This window comes from Canis lupus, chromosome 8, assembly GCF_048164855.1.
Source record: "Canis lupus baileyi chromosome 8, mCanLup2.hap1, whole genome shotgun sequence".
Lineage (NCBI taxonomy): Eukaryota > Metazoa > Chordata > Mammalia > Carnivora > Canidae > Canis > Canis lupus.
Window position 1 is genome coordinate 63,797,103 of NC_132845.1, and position 22,157 is coordinate 63,819,259.

The following is a 22,157-nucleotide window of genomic DNA, read 5'->3' on the forward strand; positions in this document are numbered from 1 at the left end:
ACTCATTTGTTTTTTCTTTTGTCTTTTACTGAGCATCAGCTGTGCTGGAAGCATTTCGTGAGGCTGTGGCAAACAGTGATGAAGAGCACAGTCTTTCCAGGATTCTTCTAGCTAATGAACGAGTATGTTGTATCATCACAATACTGTGCTTTAACAATTATGTAAGTGCTCTGGTTGCTATGAGAGTGTAGTGGAGGCACACACAAATCAGACTGGGTGTGTGGGGTCTGTAGGACTCCCTGGAGGTGGTGACATTAGAGCTGAATTCAAAAGGAAGGAAAGAATTAGCCAGGCAAAAAGAGGATGATTGGAGAGAGAGAAGCTTTCAGATAGGAGTATTAGTACATGGGGACATTGAAGAACTAGTTGACTGTAATGTTAGGATAAATTCCAAGTTGTTGTTCTGTATAATTATATCAAGTGCATGTATTTGCATGTACACATGTTTCTCATTATGAGAGATGATGTGTAGAGAGTCCTAGTAGTAAGGTCTTAAAAATCCTCTAACTCCAAACTAAGGACATTAGATTTTATCCTGATGCAGGATATTAAGCAGGAGGGCGATCTTTTCAGATCTTCTGTTTAAAAAGCTTTCTCTGGAGATCTAGTGAAGGATGGATAAGATGTTGTTAAGTCCAGTGTCATGAAAACTGCTAAGGCAGAGGCATAATAATCCCAGTGAGAACTGTAAAGTGTATTTAGAGATTTCAGGAAGTACCATTGCTAGGACTTGGGATAAGGAAGGAAGGAAAGGAAGCTAGGATGATACCTAGATTTCTGGTTTAGAGTAAGCGGGTATATGGGGATTTGATCCATGAAAACTAGATCCATGAATTTGGGAATGGGAAGATATTGAGTTCAGTTTTGGACTAAAACATCCTGAGGCCTTTGGGGAGAAATGATGATGGGCAGCCGAATAGATGTGACCTAGACACATGAGAAAATTGAAGATTTAGATGTTATCATGTAGGTGGAGAGAGTTTTTAATCCTGCCAGTATATGGGGTTACAGATGTGGAATAACAGCATGAAAAGAGAAGAGGGCTGAAGATGAAGACAGGGACCCCAGCATTTAAGATGTGGGAGAGTACCCTGAGAGGGTGACTGAAGTAGGAAGGAAATAGGAAGAGAACAGCCAGAAGAGAAAGACTCTCTGAAAGGAAGCAGTTGTCACCGCGGTCAGATGGCACAGAGATTTCATGTCAGCTCAGTTGGTAAGGGCATCTGTTGGATTTGGCAACACAAGAGGTTGTCAGTGGTGTAGGCCAGAACAGGTTCCTGAAGTGGCACTGAGAAATGGCAGTTTATAGGGATTGCACAGAGAATGATAAGCAAAGTAGTGACAAGCATACTATTAATCTGTTTCGGTAGGTTGACAAGAGTAGACAATACAGCAGCTGGAAGGAGATGATGCAAGGCTGAGGGAGGTGTGTATGTCAGATGAACAAAACTTGGGCAGTGCCCTAAATCTAGGGATTAGAGTAAAAATAAAGGTGATGAGGTAGGTAGGTGATTGATGTGAAGTTCCTAAAGAGATGAGGGAGTATGGAGCTCTGTAAAAATGGGGAGCCCTTTCCCACAGAATCTGCAGGTGAGAGGGAAGAAAAGGATGGGATATAAGGTACAGGCAAGTTTGGGTCGGAGGCAGAGCAGGCAATGGTAAGAACAAGGATAGCTGCATTTTCCTTTGTGAATTGAGGAGTGCCTTCTGAGGAAGGTGAGAGAGGAGATGGAGAGCAAGGGGACTCAGGACAGGTGGAGGGGGGCTGCGTTGGCACCCATGCTTCTGTGCAGGGCCGCCGCCACCCTGGGTCCTACCAGTCATGCAGCCACGTGGAATTTGAATAAAGTGTATGTAATCCAACTTCCACAGTCTTTCATCATGTGTAAAATGTTTTGATACTGAGAATTTATATGTAACATAGGACTGAACAATTTACTGAAATTTAGGCTAAAGTAAATATTTGATGAACAGTACATGTATAAAGTTAAATAGTTCCATCAGCCTCTAGGAGACCTGCTCTCCTTCAAAATGTTAACATTTTTTTTTCTTTCAACTAACCGACCATTTGAAAGCCACCTGTATTCAGTCAAACCAGTATAGTAAGAGACTTGCTGAAGCACATAAAGGTGTTGCTCTGGGCAGCTGCCAAGAAAATAGACTTCAAATGGGAGTGTTAGCATAGTATACAGGTTTCTTTGCTTATGAGCTCTGACTGTAATACTGATTTTTTTTTGTATATAGAAAAAATAATTTGCTCAAAACTCATTAGAATGAATAAAACGTGTATCTTAGTACCAGGAAGAGAGGATTAAATTTTTTATTGAGTTAAATTGTGTAAGTTTATCAACGGTTATGGCTGACTTAGGTGATTAAGAATAATCAAGTTATGGGCATTTTTGTGTCTTCTCTGTTCAACATTTTTGAGGCCCTTGCCACGTTACTTTTTTTTTTTTTTTTTCCAGAATGGTAGCATTTCATCTAAACTTTTCAGAACGAGAGTACTTTTTTTTTTTAAGGATTCTGGGATGATACGGATATCTGAGATTCTTAGATGCTGGCCATATGTTGCTTTTACTGAGGGTCTGGTTTCTTTCTTTTGCTTTCTAGAAGCAGGTGATTGATACTGGAAATTGACAGGTTTGAAGTGATGTACCTACACATTAATAGCATGGATTTATTCATTTTGAATCCTTGGGATATTCTTGCCTGTAAGCATCATTGGAATAAAGTTAATCTTGTGGTTGCTGTATGGAAAATAAAAGGCAAGAAAGTTATTTTGAAAGTACATTTACTAAAAATCTTTACTACTAACATGTTACATTAAGAAAACTCTTAATTTTGTGTTTACTTGCTTCATGACTAACATCATAATGCAGTCTTGCAAACATTTAAAAAAATGAAAAGCTTTTTCCAGTGTGCTATGTTATATTATAGAAAAATTTCCTACAGTGATGTCCTGTATATGGTGACATTTAGAATTCGAAGAGATATACATAGTTATGTGACTTTGGGAATTTATCTTCCTTCCACCTCCACCCTATTAGTAACCTCATTGTTTATTCTTTCTAAAAGTCTTACAAGATTTTTTAATAATCAGATCCCTCTTGCTGCTGAGATAGCCCTCCCCCCCTTTTTGTTTTCTGATTCCCCCCCACACTTCAGAGCATATTCCATTGGGAAGTCCCTAATGATGTCAGTTAACCTTCCACCTTAATCAACCATCAGAAAATCACGTGTGACCACCTTTTTTTTTTTTTTTTTGTAATTTTTAATGCTATGCATTGCTGCCTTACCTCCATTCTGACACCATGATAGAATTGACCCTGCAGCCACAGTCCCACTGTCCTCATCCTGCCATGGATATCTGGAACCATAGCAGAACTTAGACCCCCATGTCTCTAATATGACATCCCTATACCAGTGCCTGAGTAGGGCAAATGCCTTGATACTGCAGCAGACGCCTTTCCCAGTGCTTATGACAAGTGCTCTGAAACTTGACTTTGGCTGTGGTCCCTACAACCAGAGGTCCTGATTGGGTAACTGTGGTAGGCTGAAAAGTGACCCCCTCCCACTCCCGAATATTCAACATCACATCCCCAGATCTGTGAATATTCCCATATTTGGAAAAGGAGTCTTTGCAGATGTGATTACATCCAGGATCTGCAGATGAGGAAATTATCTTGGATTATCTGGGTGGGCTCTGAATGTCACTACAAATGTCATTAGAGACACACAGAGAAGACAGACTGAAGAGGAAGGAAGCATTATGGCCATGAAGGCAGAGACTGGAGTGATGTAGTCACATGTAAAGGAATGCTGGCAAGTGACAGAAGCTGGAAGAGGCAAGGAACAAACTTTTTCTCAGAGCCCCCAGAGTGGGGCAGCCTTGCCATCACCTTGGCTTCAGAATTCTGGCCTCCAGAAACCTGAAAGAGTAAATTTCTATTGTCTTAAGCACCCAGTTTGTATTTTGTTATGGCAGCCACAGGAAACTGATCTGGTGGCTTCAGATGGAAGAATGTGCATTTTTGACAAGCACCTGGGTTATTCTGATGCAGGTGCTCACCTTTCTACACTGGACATATGTTCGTGTAGAAGGAGGGGCTACCTGTTTGCACTCTTTGACATGCAGCCAGTGTGAGATGACACCTAGCATCTCAAGTTGACACTTGGGCAGCATTTTTTACTGGACTGAGAGACAGTAGTGTTCTTTAGTTCTTCTGGAACTGTAATTCAGGTTTGTTTGGATTAACTATTGACCTGGGTTAGTCTAGGTCTATAAAATAATCTTGTTCATTACTCCATTTTGTTACAAAGCATGGCTGTATGGTGGGAGAGGAGAAAAGTAGGGAAATTTTAGAAAGTATAGGTTATGTGTTGTTTTTTTTTTAATATGGAGAACTTTGTCGTTTTCATTAAAATGCTAAGTTTTTCATTATAATTTATTTACTATTCATGGTAAATAACTGTTTTTGTCTTTCTTACATAAACCTCGACACAAGATTGGTTGGCAATTTATTTATACATGTCTTATTCTACAACATTTTTGGGGCTCTATGCAGTGCCTCATAATACATAATACATAAATACAATATAGAGAAAAGGAAATCAAGTTCCAAGACAAAATCGATATAGTCAGATCATAAAAACTAACTCAGTTTCTGGAGTTTCATCTTTATCATTCATTTCAATATTACATGTTTTTCTTTGAAGTTATCCCTTTAAAAATGAACTTTAATTTTTGTTAATAATGCATTTAAATTTTTCAGGTCTCCCCAGATTTATTTGTACTCGTGTGTATATGTATATGCATGTGCATTAAATTCCATGAAGTGTTATCACAGATGTAGGTTCGTATTTCCACAGTCAAGATCCAAAATAGCTCTCTTCCTATAAGGATCCCTCCTGTGGTGTTTTCATAACCACCCCTCCCCGCCCCAGTCCCTAATCTGTGGCAATGACAAGTTTGTTTTCCATTCCTCTAATTTGTCATTTCAAAAATGTCATAGTATGTAACTTTTTAGGATTTGCTTTTTCACTCAGCATAATTTCTTTGGTTATCATCTAACTTGTTCTATTTATCAGTAGTTTCATTCCTTCTTACTGCTGAAGAGGATTCCACTATCTCCATCTACCACAGTTTGTGCAACCAGTTTGTGCAACTATTTGGCTATCGAGGGACATCTTGTTTATTTTCAATAGTTTATTTCCAGTCAATAGTTTTTGACTATTGCCAGTAAAGCTGCTGTGAACATTATGTGTAGGTTTCTCTGGCATAAATGTCCAGGTATGCAGTTGCTGGGTTGTAGAATAATTGCATGCTCAGTTTTATAAGAAAATGTCAAACTATTTTTCAGAGTGGCTATATAATTTTAATATTCTACCAACAGTGTATATGAATGATACAGTTTCTCTGCATGCTTGTCAGTATTGGGTATTATCATCATTTTCGAGTTTAGACGTTCTTGTAGGTATATAATGATAGCTTGTTGTGGTTTAACATTGCCCTAATGGCTGTTGATTTGAACATCTTTTGATGTCTGTTCATATTGTTTGCCTATTATATAGTTGGATTTTTTTGTTGTTGTTTTGAGAGTTCTCTATATATTTAGACACTTGTTCTTTGTTGGATATGTAGTTTGAAAACATTTTCTCAAAGTCTGGGGATTTTTTCATCCTCCTAACAAGATCTTCAGAAAGCCAAGGTTTTCAATTCTGATGAAGTCCAGTTTATCAATTTTTCTTTTATGGATTGTGCTTTTAAGAGTCAAGTCTAAAAACTTGTTGCCTACCATTAATTAGTTCCTGAAGATTTTCTCCAATGAAAAAAACTTTTTTTTTTCAGAGTTTTAAGCTTTATGTTTAAATCTGTGATCTACTTTGAGATGATTCTTGCATAAGATTGGAGATTTAGGTTGAGGTCCTCCCCACTCCCACCCCGTCCGCCCATGTATATCCAAGTGCTCCAGCTCCATGTGTTGAAAAGGCTATTACTGCATTGAATTGTTTTAACATGTTTGAAAAACAAAGTCGAGCATATTTGCATGTGCGTTTTTCATGGTTCTCTGTTCTGTTCCGTCCATCTATATATCTGTCTGCCAGTACCACATAATCCTGATTAATATAGACTGTAGGCCCTAATATTGGGCAGAGTGATTCTTTTCACTTTGTTCTTCTCTGTCAAAATTATTGTAACTATTCTAGGTTTTTTACCTTTGCATAGGAATTTTTGAGAAATCTTGTCTATGTCTACAGTGTGTATATTTGTACTTTGATTATGAGAGAAATCATGCTAAACTAATAGATCAGTAAGTGGGGGAAGGATTGACATTCTTTAAGGGAAGTTTGCTAGTCATAAATTCTTTTAGTTTTTCTTTGTCTCAGAATGCTTTTATTCCCTCTTCATTCTTCAAGGAAGATTTTATTGATATAGAAGTTATGGTTGACAGTTCTGTTCTTTCAGCACTTGAAGAATATGTCACTTCCTTCTGGCCTCCACAGTTTTTGCTTGAGAAATCTGTCATTTGAATTGTTATTCCTCTATAAGTAAGATGTTGTTAATCTCGCACTGATTTCAGGTTTTTTTTTCCTTTAGTTTTCATTAATTTGCTTTGGTGTGGATTTTTTTGGGGTTTATTATGTTTAGGATTTATTAATTTTCTTGAATCTGTAGATTTATGTCTATTGCTGAATTTGGGAAATACTATTTCCTCAAAATATTCTTTCAGCCCACTAACTTCTTCTCTCTGGGACTCCAATGATACAAATTTTAGAACTTTTGTTACTGTGCTGGAAGTCAGAGGCTATGTATTTTCTCTGTGTAGTTCTGATCAGTAAGTTCTGTGGTTCAGTCTTCAATCCTCTTATCTATGTTTTCCCAATTGAATGGTTCCAGGAAGTTTCTTCTTTAATTTCTCTTACTGTATTTTTCAATTCTATAACTTTTATTTGGTTTCTTTTTTATGACTTCTATTTTGTTTTATTTTTTGGAGATTATCTTTTCCTTTTTTTTTTTCATGTTTTTCAAGAGAATTTGTAATTGCTTGGTGATGTGTCTTTATGATGGCTACTTTAGAATTCTTGTCAGGCACTGTGGAAAACAATATGGAGGTTCCTCAAAAAATTAAAAATTGAAGCACCATATGATCCAATAATCACACTATAGAATGTTTACCCCACCACCAAATGAAAAGACTAATTCAGAAAGATAAATGCATCCTATGATTATTGCAGCATTACCTAAAAAAGCCAAGATATGGGAGTAACCCAAGTGTCTAGCAATAGACAAAGGCATAAAGGAAGATATGCTGCACATACACACCACATACACGATGGAATATTACTTGGCCACAAAAAGGATGAGTTCTTGTTTGTGACAACATGGATGGACCTACAGGATATTATGCTAAGTGACATAGACTGAGAATGCCATACAATTTTACTTATATGTGGAATTTAATAAAACAAAACAAATAAACAAAAAGCAAGAATTAGACCTATAAATATGGAAAACAAAGTGGTGGGTGCCAGGAGGAAGACGGATGGGAGAATAAATAAAATAGGTGAAGAGGAGTGGACGGTATATGCTTCCAGTATGGAATGAGTAAGTCATGGTAATAAAAGGCACAACATAGGGAATATAGTCAGTGTATTTTAATAGTGTTGTATAGCAATGCTTGTAGGGAGCACAGCAGAATGTATGGAAAAGTTGAATCACTAACTATTCAAGTTGTACACCTGAAACTAATGTAATTTCGTATCAACCATATTAAAAAAATAAAAATAAATACAATTTTTATCAGAAAATTCTAACGTGTGTTAGAGTGTTGGCATTGATTGATAATATTTTCTCATTTTGTGATTTTCCTGGTTTTGGGTATGATTTATGATTTTTAATTGTATCTTGGATATTTTGGCTGTCAAGTGTTAGTTCCTACTTATACCTTTTATTTTAACTGATAGTTACCATGTTTAGGTTCAGCACTTGGGTCGTGGTCTACTTTTGTTGGTGGTTCCAATGACACTTTAATTTTTAGAGCCTTTGTTGTGCTGAAATGCCTTTAAAAAAAAAAATCTGGTGCCTCTGGGCCTTTCACTGATTCCTATTGCTGCCTCCTAAAAGTGCAGAAGGTGCTTTTCTGTTCTGGGCTGCTTGATGACTGAGTGGAAGAAGGGGCACTCAGACCTGGCAGGGAAGAGGAATGCTGTTTCCCGCCACTTATTATCAGTGAGGTTCTTAACTGAACCCCCTTTCTGACAGTGCTGTGCTTACATGGTGTCATTGCTGGGATTCCTGTTAATCAAGGGGAGAAATGTGCTTACCTAGCTGCCTCCTTTGCTAGTTTAGAAGAGGAGAAACACCAGGCATGGTTTGCTTTCTTCTTTTAAGTCGAGGTTCATAAAACACCTACCATTTTGTTATGCCTCCAGTCTTGGCATCCCTGACCAATTCACTTCTTCCTTCTGCCTTTCAGAAGTATTGCATGATGAGGATATAACTCTCTTAATTGATTCCTGTGCCCTTTCCCAATCTCTTCCCATATGGACCATTTACATTTTCCTCTTCCCTCCATTCATCATCCCAATTTTATAACTTTTGGTTGAATCAGAACATGGTGCTTACGTTTTATGACTGTTCATTGTTTCTAGCTGGTGCATACTGTATCCCATGAGGAAATTTCTTTTCTTCACAAGTTTCTGTTCTGCTTGGTTTACTTTTTACCTGTTATTAGCTTATCACTAAAATGCATGAAGTTGAGCTTAAAATGGCCAAACATACCAGTTGGCTTATCATTTCCCATTTTTTTCTTTTTAAAATCATTTCTTCTTTTCTTTCCCTTGGAGATGTTCCTCTGTGATCTGGGCTTCAATCTGAGCTGGTTGCTCCATGGGCCTTCTCTAGAGCTCCCATCGTGGGATGCACATCACCACCATTCTGCCTCCTTCCTTTGCCAGCCTCCTTTGCTGTCTCTCTGTTGCTTATTTCAATCCTTATTTGTTGGTGCATACCCTCTGGGAGTTTCCTGAGAATGCATCTGTAAGAAGGAAGCTTTTATGCACTTCAGATCTTTGAAAATGCCTTTATTTTACTTGCACACTTGTCTAGGTATGAAATTCTTGGCTGAAAATCATTTTCCTTCAGAAATTTCAGTCTTGCCTGTTGCCTTACAGCCCCAGTGATTCTCCTGTGAAATAAAATGTATTCTCATTCTTGTATTTGTTTTTAAATTCTTGTATTTGATTTACAAAAATATGACTACTTTTAGATAGTTCTCTTTGATGTTTTAAAACTTTGCATTAGTAGGCCTTGATGTGGCATTGTGGCACTGGACTGGATCTTTGTCCCGGGAAAATCTCATTGTCTTTCCCCTTGTGTTTCCCTTCTTGCTTTATGGGATTTTTGTCTCTTTTGTATATTGTTTCATCCTGAGTGCCTAGGACACTGTCTTTACAAAGTAGGTACTCTATGCAATGAATATTTGTTAAATGAGTGAATAAGTGAACTACTATTGGGGAGTATGTTTCCTGGATTTATCTTCTAATTGTCTTTCCTCTTCTATTGTAGAGCTCTCTTACTTTTTGTTTTGTACACAGGGAGATTCCTTCAGTGGATCTTACCACTTCCTTGGTGTTTTGTCTGCTAGTATAGTATTATTTCTATGATATTATTTTCTCCCCACGTCTTTCCCTCATAATAAATATATATGTATATATTTATATATATACATATATATGTATTTGTGTGTATGTATATATGTATGTATATGTTTTTATAAAGCATCTTTATGGTCAGAGTCGTGGAAAGAAACAGAATAATCTAACAGGTATATAGTCTATCTGGAATTGGCTTTTACATATATAAGTGTGAGGTAGAGGTTAAGATTTATTTTTTCCAGGGGCACCTGAATGTCTCAGTTGGTTAAGCTCAGGACTCTTGATCTCAGCCCAGTCTCGTTCTCAGTGTCAGGAGTTCAAGCCCTACAGTGGGTTCCATGCTGGGCATGGAGCCTACTTAAAAAAAAAAAAAAGATTTATTTTTTCCATATATGTGTCTGGGCACAAACATCATGATTAATATGATCATCCTTTCTCTTAGGCATTACATTGTCACATTTGTCATAAATTAAGAGACTTTGTTTATGTAGGACTCTATTTGTTTAAGAAAGTAGAGATTATTGTTATCTTTTATCTCTTCTTGTGCCATTACTACACTATGTTTTAAAATTCAATTTAGTTAGCATATAGTGTATTATTAGTTTCAGTGGTAAAATTCAGTGATTCATCAGTTGCATATAATACTCAGTGCTCATTACATCATGTGCCCGTATTAGTGCCCATCTTCTAGGTACCCCATCCACCTATCTCCCCTCCAGTAACCCTCAGTTTGTGACATGTAGTTAAGAGTCTCTTATGGTTTGCTTCCATCTCTGTTTTTATCTTATTTTTTCTTCCCTTCCCCTGTGTTCATCTGTTTTCTTTCTTAAATTCCACGTATGAGTAAAATCATATGGTATTTGTCTTTCTCTGACTTACTTCACTTAGCATAATACCCTCTAGTTCCATCCATGTCTTTGCAAGTGGCAAGATTTCATTCTTTTTGATGGCTGAGTAATATTCCTCTGTGTGTGTGTGTGTGTGTGTGTGTGAGAGAGAGAGAGAGAGAGAGAGAGAAAGAGAGAGAGAGAAAGGGAGGGAGGGAGGGAGGGACCTTTATTCATTCATCTATCGAAGGACATTTATGCTCTTTATGTAATTTTGTTATTATGGATGTTGCTGCTATATAAATATTGGGGTGCATCTGCCCCTTCAAATCATTATTTTTGTATCCTTTAGATAAATGCCTAGTAGTGCAATCGCTGGGTTGTAGGGTAGTTCTATTTTTAACTTTTTGAGGAACTGCCATACTGTTCTTCAGAGTAGCTGCACCAATTTGCGTTCCCACCAACAGTGTAAGAGGATTCCCCTTTCTGTGCATCTTTGCCAACATCTGTTGTTTTCTGACTTGTTAATTTAGCCATTATGACCAGTATGAGGTGGTATCTCATTGTGGTTTTGATGTGCATTTCCCTGATGCTGAGTCATGTTGAACATTTTTCATGTGTCTATAAGCCATTTGTATGTCTGTTGTGGAAAAATGTGTGTTCGTGTCTTCTCATTTCTTGACTGGATTATTGGGTTTTTTGGGTGTTGAGTTTGATAAGTTTTATAGATTTGGATACTAGCCCTTTATCCAGTATGTCATTTGCGAATATTTTCTCCCATTCAGTAGGTTGCCTTTTAGATTACCACACTATTTTAGTGACTCTAGTTTTATAAATAGCCTCTATGTTTGGTAATGAAAGTCTCTAAATTTGTTCTTCTTCAACACTGTCTTATTGACCTTTTTTGTATTTCCTTGTAACTTTGTAAAATCAAAGTCAAATCACAGACACACACCAACACGTAAAAGTACTCTGCTAAGATTTTGAATGGGATTGCATTAAATCTAAAGGTCAGTTTGAGGACAGTTGACATCATTACAGTTCTGTATCTTTTAATGCATGACTTTAGTATATTATATTTAAAATTTTGCATTTTTAAAGACAAAAGTGCAAAGGATTTTGTCTATTTATTCCTTGGAGTATCTTGGCTACTTAGTAGGAATTTGGTATTATATTTGTAGTAGATTCTTACACCCCTTTTTACATAAGGTATACTTTGAGTTTTGAAGTTTTTATATACTTTATCACTTTGAAATGTGGTTCCAAATGGTTTGAAACTCATGAATCTTCCCTGTGTTTTGCTTTATTTATTTTTATTTTTATTTTTTTAAAAGATTTTATTTATTTATTCATGATAGATAGAGAGGGCCAGAGACACAGGCAGAGAGAGAAGCAGGCTCCATGCTGGAGCCTGACGCAGGACTCGATCCTGGGACTCCAGGATCATGCCCCAGGTCAAAGGCAGGTGCCAAACCACTGAGCCACCCAGGGATCCCCTGCTTTGTTTTAAACTTTATCTAAAGTTGACAGATATTCAGGATAGGGCTGGATGTAGCTGCTCCCCAGTGCCATCAAGAACTCAGGCTCTTAATGTCTTTCTGCTTCTCCTTCCTTACTATGTTGATGTTTGTCCCTATGCTTGCTGCCTCATAGTTGAGGCAACACTTGCCTATTTCAGGCAGGAAGTAGGAAGAAGGGCCAAGAGATGAAGGGAGATGACTGCAGAATGTATTTATTTTTTTTCTCTGTTCTAAAACTAAGAAAGCAGGTGCTTTCCCAAGCCCCCATCCCACAGATCACTGCTTCCAGAACTGAGAACTGCTATTGGCCAGAACTCAGTCCCACAGACTGTCTGGACCTGTCACTAATTAAGGATGGTGAGGTCACCATAGTGACCACTTGTTTAAACCAGTTGTAACTCCTATCCTTGGCCTGGGTAAGGGCCTCTTCTCCCTCTCTACTGCTATTTGACCTGACTGGGGTTCTTTTAGCAGAAGAGGAGAGAGAAATATTGTGTAGGTAGAAGAAGGTGTCAGTCACATTTATTGAGGTTTCTCAATAAATAATATGTTAGTTTTTGGAAATTTGCCTGTTTCTAGATAGCAAAGAAAGTGATTTTAATTTTGAGTATTTTTGCTTTTTGTCCAGCATTTTAAAATTAAGTAATTTTGGAATAAGTGTTTATTTTGACGTCTTTTCTTTCTTTCTTTCTTTCTTTCTTTCTTTCTTTCTTTCTTTCTTTCTTTCTTTCTTTCTTTCTTTCTTTCTTTCTTTCTTTTTAATGTATTAAGATCTGGTGATATTTTAGGATGGTAAATGGCATTCCTTTTTCCACAAACTATTGCTTCCTGGAGTGTTTAGGCATAATGGCATTTATCTGTATAATTGGAAAATGCTTTCTAAATTTCCATCAGCCAAATGGTAAATGGGGATAATAACTGTAGTGCATGTGGGTCACATACTGTGACCTGCTTGCTGTATTATATTTTGGTATGATTAAGTTATGCCTTACATAAGAATAGTCTGGAAAAGATGGAAATTGGTGAATTGAATTACTTTATCTGAGAAGGCTTAGTTACTGAATTATTAAATTTCAGAAACCCTGCTTTAGAATCTGAATCAGTAAATATCTTTACCATAGGTGTTTATGTCATTGAAAAATGGAAATTGCTTTTGTAGATTTGTTGTTATTTGATGACAGTTCAGATTTTATAAATGATTTTTTTCAGTCTTTGGAAGGAATTTGAAAATGTGCTTTTAGAGAAGAGCAGGAGGTCTGGTAGTTTATAATATGTTAGTAGGTCATATCACTTGATGTATACAAAATCTCATTCACTCGGTTCCCAAATTTAATGATTTGAATGTTCCATTCCCCCTCTCTTTATTTTATAGATTATATTATTTAGCCTAATGTGCCAATTTAAAAATAATTAGGAATACAGCTGACTCTTGAACTCTTGGTTAGGAGCACCAACCCCTGAACAATCAAAAATATGCATATAACTATACTTACTATAGCTTACTGTTGACTGGAAGTCTTATCAATAACAGGAACAATTGGTTAACACCTATTTTGTATGTTATATGTATTATATATTGTGTTCTTATACTAAAGTAAGCTAAAGAAAAGAAAGCGCTATTAAAATCATGAAAAGGGCAGCACGGGTGGCTCAGCAGTTTAGTGCCGCCTTCAGGCCAGGGTGTGATCCTGGAGACCTGGGATCCAGTCCCACGTCAAATTCCTTGCATGGAAGCCTGCTTCTCCCTCTGTCTGTGTCTCTGCCTGTCTCTCTGTGCCTCTCATGAATAAATAAATAAAATCTTAAAAAAAAATCATAAAGAAGGGAAAATGCACTTACAGTACTGTATTGTATTTATTGGAAAAAAACCAGATTTAAGTGAACCCTGTAGTTCAAACCGGTGTTGTTCAAGGGTCAACTATGTTTGTGATGTCAAGTAGCTTCATTTAGTCATTGTGAATCAATCAGTTAAAAGAAGTAATTTAAGGGCCCAAATAGTGGAATTATTATAAATTGGAGAAGGAATGAATTTTCTTTTAAAGATTTTATTTATATTGGGATCCCTGAGTGGCTCAACAGTTTAGCACCTGCCTTTGGCCCGGGGCGTGATCCTGGAGTCCAAGGATCGAGTCCCACATCAGGCTCCCTGCATGGAGCCTGCTTCTCCCTCTGCCTGTGTCTCTGCTCTCTCTCTCTCTCTCTCTCTCTCTCTGTGTGTGTGTCTCTCGTGAATAAATAAATAAAATCTTTGTTTAAATTATTATTTTATTTATTCATGAGAGACAGAGGGAGAGGTAGAGACATATATAGGAAGAGGGAGAAGCAGGCTCCCTGCAAGTAGTCCGATGCAGGACTTGATCTCAGGACCCTGGGATCACGACCTGAGCCAAAGGCAGACGCTCAACCACTGAGCCACCCAGGTACCTCAAGAATGAATGAATCTTAAAATTATTTACCTTACTTATAGAAACCAGTTCTGGTTATCTGCATTTTCTCATTGCTTTGTTCCTTGTCATGTAGCATTTTTATCATTCATTCAGAGAGAGGTGAGGGAGAGGCAGAGGGGCAGGAATGGAAAGAATCTCAAGCAGGCTCCATGCCCAGTGCAGAGCCCAACTTGGAGCTCAGTCTCACGACCCTGAGATCATGGCCTGAGCTGAAATCAGGAGTTGGATGCTTAACTGATTGAGCCACTCAGGTACCTCTGGCATTTTTAAACTAAGAAATCTTATACTGGATTCTCAACTGAAGAGCAGCCTTTTTATTTTTGATAGAGAAATATCTCCTTTTACATTATAAATAATACATAAACATTTAAGAACAAATCACAGCTGATTTGAAACATAGGATTTAATTGGATTGTGCAGATGTTAATGATTTTGATGGCTTGTGAAGTGTTCAGTTTAACTGTCATGTATGATGATTCGTGTGTCGTACAAATGAATTTGGAGAGCAAGCTAGTTAAATGTTCAAACTTGGGCAGCCCTGGTGGCTTAGAGGTTTAGCACTGCTGTCAGCCCGGGGTGTGATCCTGGAGGCCCGGGATCGAGTCCCACATCGGGCTCCCTGCATGGAGCCTGCTTCTCCCTCTGCCTGTGTCTCTGCCTTTTTCTGTGCGTCTCTCATGAATAAATAAATAAAATCTTAAAAAAAAAAGAAATGTTCAAACTCTATGACCGAGAGATTGCCTAAAGTAGACTTCCTATTGATGAATCTTGGCTCTTGGCTTCTCTCTAGCTTTTTTTTTTTTTTTTTTATTCTTGTCCAGTTTTAGAGTACTGTTTTCCAGTCATTGTGACAATCTTTGAGCATCATGGTCTTATTCCAATGAATTCCTTGCCTACTAGGTATATCTAAAGTTGAACTCTGTTATTTAAAACCATCACCCTGAGTAGTATAATAAGCACGTGAAGTTTCAGCCAGCATCCACATCTCCCTGAAAAGTCTTGTGATTTCACTAGCCAGAATGTGTTTGTGCAAGAGTCAGAGTTGGGGAAAATAACTTGAAGAAAAAAAACCCTAAAGGGCCAGAGAACAGAGCACCAGCTGCTATGAAGTAGCATGAGGGTTGAATTCAAGTTTTAAGATGTGGATTAGAATCCTCCTGGCACTTAGCAGTTGTTTGACTTAGGTCATCACTAAATTATTCTGAGGTTTATTTTATTTTAATTTAAAAAAATTAAAATACATTTTATTTTATTTTACATTATTTTATTTATTTATTTGATAGAAAAGAAGAGACAGCGTGTGCACAAGCAGGGGAGTGGCAGGCAGAAGGAGAGGGAGAAGCAGGCTGTTTGCTGAGCAGGGAGCTAGATGCGGGGCTTGATCCTAGGATCCTGGGACCATGACTTGAGCTGAAGATAGACATTTAACCCACTGAGCCACCCAGGCACCCTATGAGGTTTCTTTTTTGCCTCAAAGTTTTCTCTATCCTTCTTCTATCCCATCTTCTCAATTGTTGGCTCACTTTATATTTGACAGAGAAACAGAAGCCACCAGATTAAAAACCCCCTCAAAATCTTACTTCCAGAAATGACTAAGCTACATACATCTTCAACATTTCCTCCTTTTGTTAAATATTTAGGGTCCGTTATCTCCACTGGAATTTGGAATTCCATCCTGTTCTATCCTCCTAAGAAATGTGCAGTATCAATTTATTTTTTATCTTTTTCCTTTCCTAAAATTCCAATTGTTCCTTTTAAAACAGTTCTACAAGCATTTGAACATCCTCAAGACTCTTCTGTATTAAAAAAGAACCATGCCCTCCTCCAACTCTATGTCTGCGTAGCTATTGACTTCTGTCTCTCTCTTCCCACGTACAACAAACTTTGGGAAAGAGTTGTATGTATTTGCTGTCTCAGCTCATATTTTTCTAACTTGATTTCTGCTTCCATCATTCTACCAAAATTGCTCTGGTTAAGATGATCAGTGGCCTCAGGGAAACCAGGCTGAAAGGTTGTTCTTCAGTACACATCTTGATTGAATTCCCAGTAGCATTTTTCACTAATAGTCTCTGAGTCCTTTTGAAATAGTTATAATAAGCCTTCTATCTTGGTTTTCTTCCTGCTTTCCAACTCTCCATATTTTGGGGGGGCTGAGTATCATTATATACTAGCCATTTGGTCTTGGAGCTCCCCAAAGCTAGTCCTACTACTGTTCCCAGTCAGTATTAAGCTTTTAGATGAGCATGGTTTGGATTGTCCTCTTCGTGTATATATATTGATGACTCAGAAATTTGTCTGAGCTCTCATATTCTCTATCCAACCATCAACTCGATATTTTCACCTGGGTATTTCTAAGGTACTGCAAACTCAACACGTACTAGGCCAACCTCTTCTACTTGGTCAAGCACTACATAACTTAGTAGTCATCCTTAATGCCTTATCCACATTATCCCTAGATTTTATGGTTTTTCTTCCCAGATGTCTTTCCCACTTATCCTGTCCTCTTTTTCCGCTGCTGCCACTCTAACCCAAACTAATACCATCTCTTTCTTGGAAAACTGCAGTGGTTTTCTAGTGGATTTGGTCTCATCCATTCTGGTCCTCTTACTGTCTGTTTGCCACTCATTGCCACTGGGATTTCTGAAACATAAAAATAATACCACGCTACCCCACCTCCTTATTCTTGAGTGCCTTCCCATTGCTGTTAGGATAAAGACCAAAATCCTTAACATGGACTCTGTGGTCTGGATTTTACCTCCCTGCACTATCCCTTCCTTTCCTCTGATGTGTGATTGAGTGCCTTGCTCCCTTCTGCTAGGGGGATTTACACTTCTTTCTTCTTTTCCCTCACCTAACTTTCCTTCTTCAAATGTTAGCACAGATGTCATTTCCACAGGGAAGTTTTCCCTGACTGGATGAGGACTTGTAGGCTTTCCTTGTCCTTCATGGTCCTTTGCACACATATAGCTTTACATTTAATTTCGTGGTAATTTGATGAATGTCTCTTTCCCCATGATACCAAGAACTGTGTCCTTTTTTTACCCCCATTTTAACCTTCATGCTGCAAAATACTTAGTATTGTATGGTTGGGACATACTTCTGAATGAGTGAATAAACGAGGAATGAATGAATGAATAAATGAAGAATGAATGAATGAATGGCATCAGATAGATTGGGGTTTGAGTCCTGGCTCTTACACACTTGTTATGTGACCTTGAGCAAGCTTCTACAGAGGTCAGTTTCTCTAGAAGCTTTTCTTCTTCATCTGTTGAATGGGGATATTAGAAGTGCATGGAGGCAGGGCTCAGTGGATTAAGTGTCTTACTTTGATTTCAGCTCAAGTTATGATCCCAGGATCATAAGATGGAGCCCTGTTTTTAGCTCTGTGCTTAGCATCGAGTCGGCTTGAGGATTCTCTCTTCTCCTCCCTCTGTTCCTCCCCCTTCCCTCTCTAAAAAGAAAATAAATGAGGATAATATTTGTACGTAATATATAAATATAAATGAAAATTGCATAGCTGAGTCTAGCCCGTACTAAGTGCCAGTAAATCATCAGACAATCATGATTATTACTACAGGAGTCTTTGTAACCTCTGGTTTTCTAAAGTGAGTGAGTTTTCTGTGCATGTTTAAACTATTTTACCTTTAAGGAAAAAATGATGGGCTTAGGCCTTGTGAGCCCTCATCTCTGCTTGTCTCTCCTGTAATGCCAGTCTTCCCCTATGTTTTTCCATGTTAGTGTCTGATTTTAACACATTTCTTCCGTAACTGGCTATACGAGGAGGATCTAATACAATGCTGACCTCAGCACCTGGACTGGCTTCTTTGACACATTCCAGGCATGTGGGCCCCATCTTTCTCCTTTAATCTCACTCCAGGCACCTGTAAGCTCAGGGCCATGTCCTCCATCTCAGAGTGCCAAGTGGATATAATATGTTCTTACTTTTAATCTCTCCTTTTTCCACAGCTGTAACCTAAAAACATTCATCCTCCTTTAGGGTGTTTTAACTGTGTCTTAACCAGTCACTTAAATATTTTGTGTAGCTTTGCACAGTGGCAGTATCGTAGCCAATGAGGTTTATCCGAGACGCAATTATTGCTAATTAAATATTTTGTGTACTTATTTCTGAATACTGTTACACTAACACATCTTTCTCTGACTAAAATATACACATTTCAAGTATATAAAATCATTTTTTAAAACATTTTATTTATTTATTCATGAGAGACACACACAGAGAGAGGCAGAGACATGGGCAGAGGGATAAGCAAGCTCCATGCAGGAAGCCCGATGTAGGACTCGATCCTAGGACTCTTGGGATCACTCCCTGAGCCAAAGGCAGATGCTCAACCGCTGAGCCACCCAGGCATCTCTAAAATAATTTTTTGGGACAGAGGAGCTTTTGCTTTCCATTGTTAGTAAGATAGTAAACTTAAAACTTGACATGACTTTTCATTCTCTTTTCTTTTATGTATTTTTATTTATTTATTTTAAGAGAGCACAATGAAGGAGTGGAGGCAGCAGAGGAGCAGAAGGAGAAAGAATCTTAAGCAGGTTCCATGCCCAAATGCAGAGCCTGGTGTGGGACTTGAACTGAGGACCCCAAGATGATGACCTGAACCAAAATCAGGAGTCAGACACCTAATCCACGGAGCCACCCAGGCATGCCTAGAAAAGCTATGCTTTTAAAGCCAACATTTATAATATACAATAAATATTTGCTTAATACGATTCATAGTATGTTTTTAACATTCTATAAAGTATCTTGGTCGAAATACATTTCAGTTTTATGTGACTTATTTCCCAGTTCCATGTTTTTATAGCAAATTTTTACAGAATATATCATGACTTTATATTGTATGTTAAATTAGCTCTTATCTGGAGGAAAATGTTTGTGATTTTTTTCCTTTAGAATTTTCCATCAAACTATAGTTTATATTGAGTGTTTAAAAAAATAATATATCCTCTGTGACTTAGGCTAACATTTTGCTAGCTGGTAGTATGCTTGAGGAAGACCTATGAAAAGGGAATGCACACACTCTTAGAAGCATTAAGAGTCAGAAATTTGAGTGTGGTGGAGCTAATTTTATAAAAGAGGCTGCTGCTGGAGAACTTCCCAGTGCAAATTGGAGTTTGGTCTCCACTCAGAGTGATCACTGGAATTCTGAGGACATCGCTTCTCAGCCTTTTGACTAAGATCAAGTGTGGAATTCTGAGGACAGATACTCAGAACTTTTTGATTGATGATATGGGCTGGCTTTTGTGGTGAAGCAGAGGCTCTCATGTCTAGTTTGTCACCTTTGATGACCAATGACATTCTCTAGAGGTTGTCATAATTCTTTCCAGTATTATAACCCATACAAATCCAACTAGGATTTTCTATGTAGAGTATCATGTCATCGGCGAAGAGGGAGAGTTTGACTTCTTCTTTGCAAATTTGAATGCCTTTAATGTCTTTTTGTTGTCTGATTGCTGAGGCTAGGACTTCCAGTACTATGTTGAACAGCAGTGGTGAGAGTGGACATCCCTGTCTTGTTCCTGATCTTAGGGGAAAGGCTCCCAGTGCTTCCCCATTGAGAATGATATTTGCTGTGGGCTTTTCATAGATGGCTTTTAAGATATCGAGGAATGTTCCCTCTATCCCTACACTCTGAAGAGTTTTGATCAGGAATGGATGCTGTATTTTGTCAAATGCTTTCTCTGCATCCAATGAGAGGATCATATGGTTCTTGGTTTTTCTCTTGCTGATATGATGAATCACATTGATTGTTTTATGGGTGTTGAACCAGCCTTGTGCCCCAGGGATAAATCCTACTTGGTCATGGTGAATAATTTTCTTAATGTACTGTTGGATCCTATTGGCCAGTATCTTGTTGAGAATTTTTGCATCCATGTTCATCAGGGATATTGGTCTGTAATTCTCCTTTTTGGTGGGGTCTTTGTCTGGTTTTGGAATTAAGGTGATGCTGGCCTCATAGAACGAATTTGGAAGTACTCCATCTCTTTCTATCTTTCCAAACAGCTTTAGGAGAATAGGTATGGTTTCTTCTTTAAACGTTTGATAAAATTCCCCTGGGAAGCCATCTGGCCCTGGACTCTTGTGTCTTGGGAGGTTTTTGATGACTGCTTCAATTTCCTCCCTGGTTATTGGCCTGTTCAGGTTTTCTATTTCTTCCTGTTCCAGTTTTGGTAGTTTGTGGCTTTCCAGGAATGTGTCCATTTCTTCTAGATTGCCTAATTTATTGGCGTATAGCTGTTCATAATATGTTTTTAAAATCGTTTGTATTTCCTTGGTGTTGGTAGTGATCTCTCCTTTCTCATTCATGATTTTATTAATTTGAGTCTTTTCTCTCTTCTTTTTAATAAGGCTGGCTAATGGTTTATCTATCTTATTAATTCTTTCAAAGAACCAACTCCTGGTTCTGTTGATCTGTTCCACAGTTCTTCTGGTCTCGATTTCGTTGAGTTCTGCTCGAATCTTTATTAACTCCCTTCTTCTCTTGGGTGTAGGATCTAATTGCTGTTTTTTCTCTAGCTCCTTTATGTGTAAGGTTAGCTTTTGTATTTGAGTTCTTTCCAGTTTTTGAATGGATGCTTGTATTGGCAGAATTAATATTGTGAAAATGTCAATGTTACCCAGGGCAATATACACGTTTAATGCAATCCCTATCAAAATACCATGGACTTTCTTCAGAGAGTTAGAACAAATTATTTTAAGATTTGTGTGGAATCAGAAAAGACCCCGAATAGCCAGGGGAATTTTAAAAAAGAAAACCATATCTGGGGGCATCACAATGCCAGATTTCAGGTTGTACTACAAAGCTGTGGTCATCAAGACAGTGTGGTACTGGCACAAAGACAGACACATAGATCAATGGAACAGAATAGAGAACCCAGAAGTGGACCCTGAACTTTATGGTCAACTAATATTCGATAAAGGAGGAAAGACTATCCATTGGAAGAAAGACAGTCTCTTCAATAAATGGTGCTGGGAAAATTGGACATCCACATGCAGAAGAATGAAACTAGACCACTCTCTTTCACCATACACAAAGATAAACTCAAAATGGATGAAAGATCTAAATGTGAGACAAGATTCCATCAAAATCCTAGAGAAGAATACAGGCAACACCCTTTTTGAACTCAGCCACAGTAACTTCTTGCAAGATACATCCACGAAGGCAAAAGAAACAAAGCAAAAATGAACTATTGGGACTTCATCAAGATAAGAAGCTTTTGCACAGCAAAGGATACAGTCAACAAAACTCAAAGACAACCTACAGAATGGGAGAAGATATTTGCAAATGGCATATCAGATAAAGGGCTAGTTTCCAAGATCTGTAAAGAACTTATCAAACTCAACACCAAAGAAACAAACAATCCAATCATGAAATGGGCAAAAGACATGAAGAGAAATCTCACAGAGGAAGACATAGACATGGCCAACATGCACATGAGAAAATGCTCTGCATCACTTGCCATCAGGGAAATACAAATCAAAACCACAATGAGATACCACCTCACACCAGTGAGAATGGGGAAAATTAACAAGGCAGGAAACAACAAATGTTGGAGAGGATGCGGAGAAAAGGGAACCCTCATACACTGTTGGTGGGAATGTGAACTGGTGCAGCCACTCTGGAAAACTGTGTGGAGGTTCCTCAAACAGTTAAAAATATACCTGCCCTACGACCCAGCAATTGCAC

At 38.0% G+C, this 22,157-nt stretch overlaps 1 protein-coding gene and 1 pseudogene across 6 annotated transcripts in view; both read left to right on the forward strand.

Annotated features, from left to right (window-relative positions):
• SDK1 (sidekick cell adhesion molecule 1) overlaps positions 1 to 22,157 on the forward strand; it is an 895,654-nt gene that overhangs the window by 181,613 nt on the left and 691,884 nt on the right. The window lies entirely within an intron of this gene.
• LOC140639272 (U4 spliceosomal RNA) lies at positions 18,493 to 18,566 on the forward strand (annotated as a pseudogene).